The following is an 8246-nucleotide window of genomic DNA, read 5'->3' as shown; positions in this document are numbered from 1 at the left end:
AACATTCACATCCATCTCTAACTTGAAGAAAGAGAGAAAGAAATATGAAAAGTGCAACAATCATTTTGCTTTTTATTGCTTTAGTTGTTTCTACTATCACTACAACTCTGCCTGCAGCACACCCAGAGTGCACTCGTCCTGCATGCTGCCTCAACCCTCCCTGCGCTTCCTCCACCACCTCTCCGCCGGCTGAAGTAGCGCACCCTGAGTGCACTGGTCCCGGTTGCTGCATCAGCCCTCCCTGCGCTTCCTCCATCACTGCCACCCTTCCACCCCCTAAGTGATAACTATTATCACCTTATTATTATGTAATGAAAAATATAGCTGTACCTATATGAGTACAGTTTTTTAAATAAAACTCTTTAATTATTTCTTGTCTTCTTACATATTTACTTTTATTCTCTTTTAATTTGATATTATAATATGACTTGGATGAAGAAGTAATGAATTTGATTATAAATCATTAATGCAGTGCACTTAATAAATCAGGTACTCCCGTTGTTGAAGGAGAATTAATAAACCCAAGATATTAATGTTAACAGCTATGCTATTTGTACATTGTTTTTTCATACACCCATGTACACCGTATGGAAATGATGGAACAACAGAGTAAAATATTGGATGCACAAAATTCAAGAAAATATAAATTAATAAAAAAATAAAAATAGTATATTAAACGTATAAGTATGTGTACACTTACAAATAGCTTTTCTCTTATACAATTTAATACATTTCGATTAATAAATTTTAAGAAAAATAACATAAGCTTTTTTAACATTCACGCTTTTATTTCTTTAAAACTCTATTGTTTGTGTACTTTTTTTTTTCCCAACTTTCCATTTTTATGAATGATACTTTACCTGGCCAACTAAATTGGCAGAGCCTTATTTTGTGAAAGAAATTAACTATGAAGAGAACGTATCAATATTTATTTGTTGTTTTGTTTGGTATCCACTACTACCTACCTAAAATATATCTTAAGGACTTATAGAGAGTGAAAAGAAAAGATTGAGAGTGACAAGCAGAAGCAGTGATGGTCCAATCAGACAGAGACATAAATTTAAATGGATATTTATGGATTTCTAACTTTATTTTAAAATACAAGGACAATATAAGTTCTATAGGAACCTATAGAAACCTGATGCTATCTGTCTCACACTCACTATAAGAACCTATATATAATCCTTGTAGGGTCTCTATTCTTACGTCATCAACTCGCTCTTCTTTTACAGGTTTTGACGGTAATAGATATAAATTATGAAAACCTTGATTTTAACCCAAGTTATTGTTCCTCTACAACATATATTTTTTTTAACTCAAGTTACAACTGTACCACTAAGAATTCCATCATCAATAGTGTTCATACTTGGAGAGTGGAAAGGTGAAAACAAAGAGGACACATATGCGGATTCAGTAGTTTTTTATGTACCACTTTACCTAACATGCATTAATACATACACCAACTCAAAAATAGTCTATGGTTCTAAAACCTAATCACGTGAAACAAATTACTAATACAGATAGAGAGAAGCTTAATTAACCACAAACTTTAAGTAATATCTGTTATTTTTTATTTTTAAGAAAAGTGATAATCATTTTTTATTTAATACATTTCGATTTATAAACTTCAAGGACAATGACATTACATTTATGTACCACTCCATTATTATATGTCAAATACAACCATTTGTTGTTTATGAATCAACTCCACATGACTTCAATTCATTAAATAAAATTAGCCTAGGTTAATAAGGATAGCTAAAACTTGTCACGCATAATTTTTTAGCCCAAAATTCGCAGAAAAATATTTAAAGACAAAAATATACCATATAATTTGTAATATTTATAAGAATTTAAAATGTATTTAACTCTAATTTATTCCACATTTTTTTATAATGTATCTAGTTAGAGACCTGGTTATCTCAATTAATATGCCAAACTTAGATTATTAAATTTTATTTCTTTTTTACTGATTTTTAAATTTGAAATTGAATTATTTTTAAAATTTAAAAAATTAGGCTATTTCTTTTTATTTATAAGGCTGGAAAAAAAACTAAAATCTCAAAATTAATATTCTTGTCGTGTCACGCGATAATGCTACTTAAATCAGAAAGAGGGGATGTATGAATCAAGAGATCGAAGTCATCAAAGGTTTTGAACTTTGTTGTGAAATCAACACTTTGATTATCTTCTCTGAGAGTGTTGATGACTCTAAACATGTTATTATCCAGAAGGATATCTTTGATGCTTTGTATCAACACATCATGCTTATGATATTTGTTCAAGGGGGTTATCAATGAGGTTGATAATGAGAGATGAATCAGAGTGGCAATCACAGTCAGTAATGCTAATAAGTTTTAGCTATAGTAAGACATTGATAGACGACCCTTAGTTCTGCTTGGAGAATATCTGAAGAGTTGGGTATGAATCTAGAGAAACCACATAACCAAATGCCAGATGATGTATGAAAGGTGCCGCCGAAGCCAATACAAGTTGGATTGCCATTACAACTTCCATATACAGTAATGATGGTGCAAGAGTACTTTTGATAATTCTAATGTCTTTGTGCCCTGCCTAAGATTTGTAGAAGCAAGTAGTGAAAAATTCTACTATAGAGTGAGCAACCCAGGAGAGTCTATACCTGAGAACATTTTCATGAGAAATACATGGAAAGTTATATTTTCTCCAGACCCACTAAATTCCTGCAGCAAAGAGGTTGTGGCGGGTACATAGCATCTCATTTTTTTATCCAACTATGACTATTTTGAGTCAAGAATAAATTTGGGTGGTTAAACCCAAGGTGAAGCCAAAGATCTATGATGACATTCTATCATTACATGTTTTCAACAAGCATTTTGAGCAATTTAAGTCAAATATGGAGCCAATACGAAGCAAAAATGCAAAAGAAATGCCTAGAATGACCAAGTGCGGAGAAAGTATGGACTTAGCAAAAATTGATGAAAAACGCACAAAAGGGTGAAAAGTCACTAGATTTCTCGCGCCCCGTCATGGATATGATGGGAGTGCATCGCGGGCGCGGTACATTTCATCGTGGGCGTGATGATCCTTTGTTCTAGGCTTTTCTAACGCGTTTTGGCAGCTATAAAAGGAGAATTTTTTCATCTTTTTAAGGGTTCTGCGTTTTTTACTCAAAAGTGACAACAATTAGTCCCAAGAAGGCAGGTTTGAGAGCAATGGAAGTCATTTAAGGCCAAACTCTTCAAGGATTTCACATAAAATCATCTTCTAAACTCTTGATATTTTATTGTATTACTATGGGTAGCTAAATTTCTCTATATTAAGTTTGTCCGGATAAACTTATTTTGAACATGTTGGATTATATGTTAAGTTTGATAGCATAGCTCTTATATAAATACCACTCAATCTCTCATTTCCATCCATCCATTCAAAATTTCAAAGAACTAACCATGAAAGGATTTTTCGTTATGCTCATCCTCTTTGCTTCCGCTACAACTTTTATCACCTCCACCGCTGAAGAGCCCCCGGTGCACCCAGAATGCACCGGCGGTGCTTGCTGTGTGTCGCCTCCCTGTGCCCAGCCCCAGCTCCGAAATGCAACCACCACTGCCGTTGAAGAGCCCCCGGTTCAGCCAGACTGCACCGGTGGTGCTTGCTGTGTGTCGCCTCCCTGTGTCTGAATCATGATTAGGATCGTATTTTATGTACTAATGCTGTACCTATATGAGTACAGCAATTAAATAAAAAGTTTGTGTGTTTTTTAGTTTAGTAGTCTATCTCCATGTTTAATATTTGTTTGTAATGAAAGTTTGTGTGTGCTTTTAGTTCAAGTTTGATCAAGTAATGAAATTTTAGTATTCTAATATTGTTTTTTGCATGCTCATATTCATTCATTTCGTAATTGTGAGAGGAAAAACACGTGGTTATTTCTTTAGATCATGTTTAGCTTAAAGGGAACTGATTTGGACCAGACCATATATATTTGCAGTTTTAAATCAAACAATTTTGTGAGAGTGACATATTACAGCTTAACAGAAGAAAAACATGATTATTAGTCTTGAATGAAACAAAATATGAATCCGGAGGATGCAACACAGCCTTGCCTTTAATTAATGTTGGGTTATTTAAATTCAATTTCATTTCATTTTTCACTTTGTTTAAGATATGAACCATGGCATGTTATTGTGATTAGAATGAATAAGTTTCAAAAGCGGCTTATGTTGGCTTGAGTATGGTTGCTTTTTGCCAATCTTTTATTTAGGAGTTTGATCTGAGAGATAGCAATGCGGTACGAGTGTATAGAGTTAACCCACCCTTTGGTGTACCTATCTTTTCAACCTTGACCCCTCATTCAGTCTTTGAGCGGAACTCATTCAAGCAAACCTTCTCAACAAAATCTTTTACAAGTCCTTCGGTCGTTGTTCAAATGGTACCTCTAACTAAGGCTTCTAATAGCATTCGTGTCTTAAATTCTTAATTATGATCCCTCTATAACATTTTGCATTTGTTCCATGTTGCTCATGTTATGAACCGCTCCCATGAATCGTACACGGACTCGGTCTCTTGTTGCTTGAAGTAGTGATTTCGGCTCTTCTTTTGATAAATTCAGAAATGGTGAAGAACCTCTCCAGAATTTCTTCTTCTAACTCCCTCCATGTACCAATCGTGCTGTTAGGAAGACATAACAACAAATATTTAGCTCTCTCAATCAACAAAAATTTGAACAACCTCAACTTTACTTGATTATCAGTCACACCAGTTGGTCTACATTCAGGTTGTTTCATAAAAGCGAGCTAGATGCTCCCACGACTTATTACAAGATGAAAATAGTGATGTAAATAATAACTCTAATTAATCTTTGTAACTGAATTAGTCTTGGCTAACTTCGGAGCTAAGTTAGGAGGTAGTTAGTTCCCTAGTTTACTATATATATTAATTACACTTGTATATCGTAATCAGGTTTTATAATGAATATATTTTCTTTAATGAATTTCTCTTCTCCGATATTCCAAAGTTAACATGGTATCAGTTTGAAATTTATTTTTTCCGCGATTCATCTTTTTCTTTTTTTCGTTATTTAATTTCCCTTCTTGCTGAATCACCTCAACAATGGTGATTTCTTACTCTGATTTTGCTACCAATCCCTCTAATCCATATTATATGCATCCGAATGAGAATCCATCTCTTATTCTCGTTCAACCTGTGCTTGATAACAAGAATTATCAAATCTGGTGCAGATCGATGAAGGTGGCTCTTATCTCCAAGAACAAAGTAAAATTTGTTGATGGCACTCTTGCTCCTCCTCCTATCTCTGATCCTCTCTATGAACCTTGGCTTCGATGTAACAACCTCTTCCTCTCATGGCATCAACGTTCCATCTCTGACAATATTGCGAAATCTCTCCTCTGGTGTGATTGTGCTTCTCTTGTATGAAAAAGTTTAGATAATCAGTTCTCTCATGGTGATATTTTTCGCCTTGCTGATATTCAAGAGGAAGTAGCTCGTCTTTAACAAGGAACTCTTGATATCTCTTCATATTTCAGCAAAATAATGACACTTTGGGAAGAAATCGAAACTTTTCGCCCAATTCGTGATTGTACTTGTGCTATACCTTGTTCTTGTGGTGCTGCTGCAGATCTACGCAAATTCAAGGAGCAAGACAAGGTAATCAAGTTCTTGAAAAGTATTGGTGATCAATACTCCCACGTTCGTTCGCAGATTATGCTGATGTCTCCATTTCCAACCCTAGACAATGCGTTCAATCTGATTCTTCAACAAGAATGTCTATTCAATCTTCATTCAACTACTGATTCTTCATTTGAGAATCAATCGTCAGCGAATTACTCCTCTCAACTGCCTTCTTGTTCTTCTCATAACTCCGGTCGTGGTCGTGGATATTCCTCCGGTGGTCGTGGCACCCGGCTCTGCACTCATTGTGGTCGCACCAACCACACTATTGAGACTTGTTTCATCAAGCACGAGTATCCACTTGGTTTTCAACACCGTAAGCAACATTCCTCATCACCTGCTGGAAACTTTGTGGTGAATTATGTCCAAGATGTTGGTTCTACTCCAATTTCCTCATCATCATCTGCTTCCACATCAACAAATGGATCAAGTGTTTCTCTGTCCATGATTCAAGAGCAATATACTCAAATTTTACAGCTTCTCAAACAATCCAACTTGCAGTCTCATCACCCTCTTCAATTAATTCTCTTTTTGCTACAAATTATGTCTCTCATACCTCTCCCTCTCCTTCATCTAGTAACAATCTCTCCAAATCCCAAGGTGATAATAATAGTCAATGGTGGATTATTGGCACTGGTGCCACTGATCACATCACTCATATCTTTGACAGTTATTTATCCACATATCACATTGCACCCAAATCTATGACCATGCCCGAAGGTGACACTGTTACTACCACAATAGCTGGTTCAGTTTTGTTATATGACTCCCTTGTTCTTCACAATGTTTATTATTTTCCTTCATTTCATGTCAACATTATCTCTGTTACTAATCTATTTGATTCCACCTTATAAGATGTCAAACTCTTCCCTAATTGTTGTAAAATTGTGCAGCTACACCATTCCAAGATGACTGGATTTACAGCTAGGAAGATTGGAAAATTGTATGTGGTTGACACTACTTCATCTCTGGATCTCTCTCCCACACCTGTTTCTGTCAACAACTCCATCTCTACTCATTCACATTCTTCCAAACCTGATCCTTCCCCAATTTGGCATTTTAGACTAGGACATTTAAGTTCTCGTATACAGAAATGTATTTCATCTCATTTTCCTTTTGTCACTTTCAATGACAATCATAAACCTTGTCATACTTGTCATTTGGATAAACAAAGAAATTTACCCTTTGCTCATAGTAATACTAAATATGTTTCTATTTTTGATTTAATTCATGCTGATATATGGGGACCTCTTTCCACCCCTTCCATATGTGGTCATAAGTATTTTCTAACACTTGTAGATGATTACAGCAGGTTTAATTGGACAATTTTCATGCAAAATAAAAGTGAAACCCGAACTCACTTAATTAATTTCATTTCTTTCTTAGAAACTCAATTCCATAAGAAACTCAAATGTATTCGTAGTGACAATGGGACTGAGTTTCTCATAACTAGTTTTTACCTTTCTAGAGGTATCATCCATCATAGGTCATGTGTTGAAACACCTCAACAAAATGGCATCGTGGAAAGAAATCACCAACACATTTTGAATGATGCACGTGCTCTTTCTTTTCACTCTCACCTCCCTCATAACCTCTGGCACCTCTCCATACAACAAGCTATTCACATTATCAACAGACTTCCCACCCCTATTTTGAACAACCTCACCCCTTATCAAATGCTTCATTCTACTTCTCCCAGCCTTAATCATTTAAAAGTTTTTGGATGTCTTGCATACTCCTCGACCTTACACAACAATAGAATAAAATTTTCACCACGGGCAAGAAAATCCATCTTTCTTGGATATAGGGAAGGCACCAAAGGCTACCTCCTTTATGATCCACTCACCCATGAATTTTATGTTTCAAGGAATGTAACCTTCCATGAAACTATCTTTCCTTTTGCTTCACCTCCACATGAAAATAATTATGTCAGCATCAACCCTAATACAAATACCATTGACACATTTGACATTCTCACAGATATTCCACCATCCTTAACTTCACCAAATGAACCTACCTTTCCTCCATCTCTTCATAATTTACCTCCTCCAACACATGACATCACCTCTTTTGCCTCTCCTCAACAATTACCTCCTTCACCACATGATATAACCTCTCCTGTACCAACCAGAAAATCTAACAGACTCACAAAACCACCAGCTCATCTCACTGAATATCACTGCAATTTGCTATCCTCAATGCTTCCAGCATCTAATCCAGGTAACTCTCCTTACCCTCTTTCTTCTGTATTGTCCTATGAAAAATGTAGTCCATGTCACAAACAGTTTTTCCTATCCATTAGTTCCCTTGCAGAACCCAAAACATATAAATAAGCCTGTAAGTTTGATTGTTGGAATCTTGCTATGAAATCTGAGTTAGATGCTCTTGCATCCACAAACACTTGTTCTGTTGTTGATTTGCCTGCAAGTAAGCAACCAATTGGTTGCAAACGGGTCTACAAGATCAAGCATCATGCTGATGGATCCTTTGAACGATACAAGGCCCGTCTGGTGGCAAAAGGACACACTCAACTAGAGGGTGTGGATTATTTTGATACCTTCTCACCAGTTGCTAAGCTC

This window comes from Vicia villosa, linkage group LG2 (assembly GCF_029867415.1).
Source record: "Vicia villosa cultivar HV-30 ecotype Madison, WI linkage group LG2, Vvil1.0, whole genome shotgun sequence".
Taxonomy (NCBI): domain Eukaryota; kingdom Viridiplantae; phylum Streptophyta; class Magnoliopsida; order Fabales; family Fabaceae; genus Vicia; species Vicia villosa.
Note: the sequence above shows the minus strand (reverse complement) of the source record.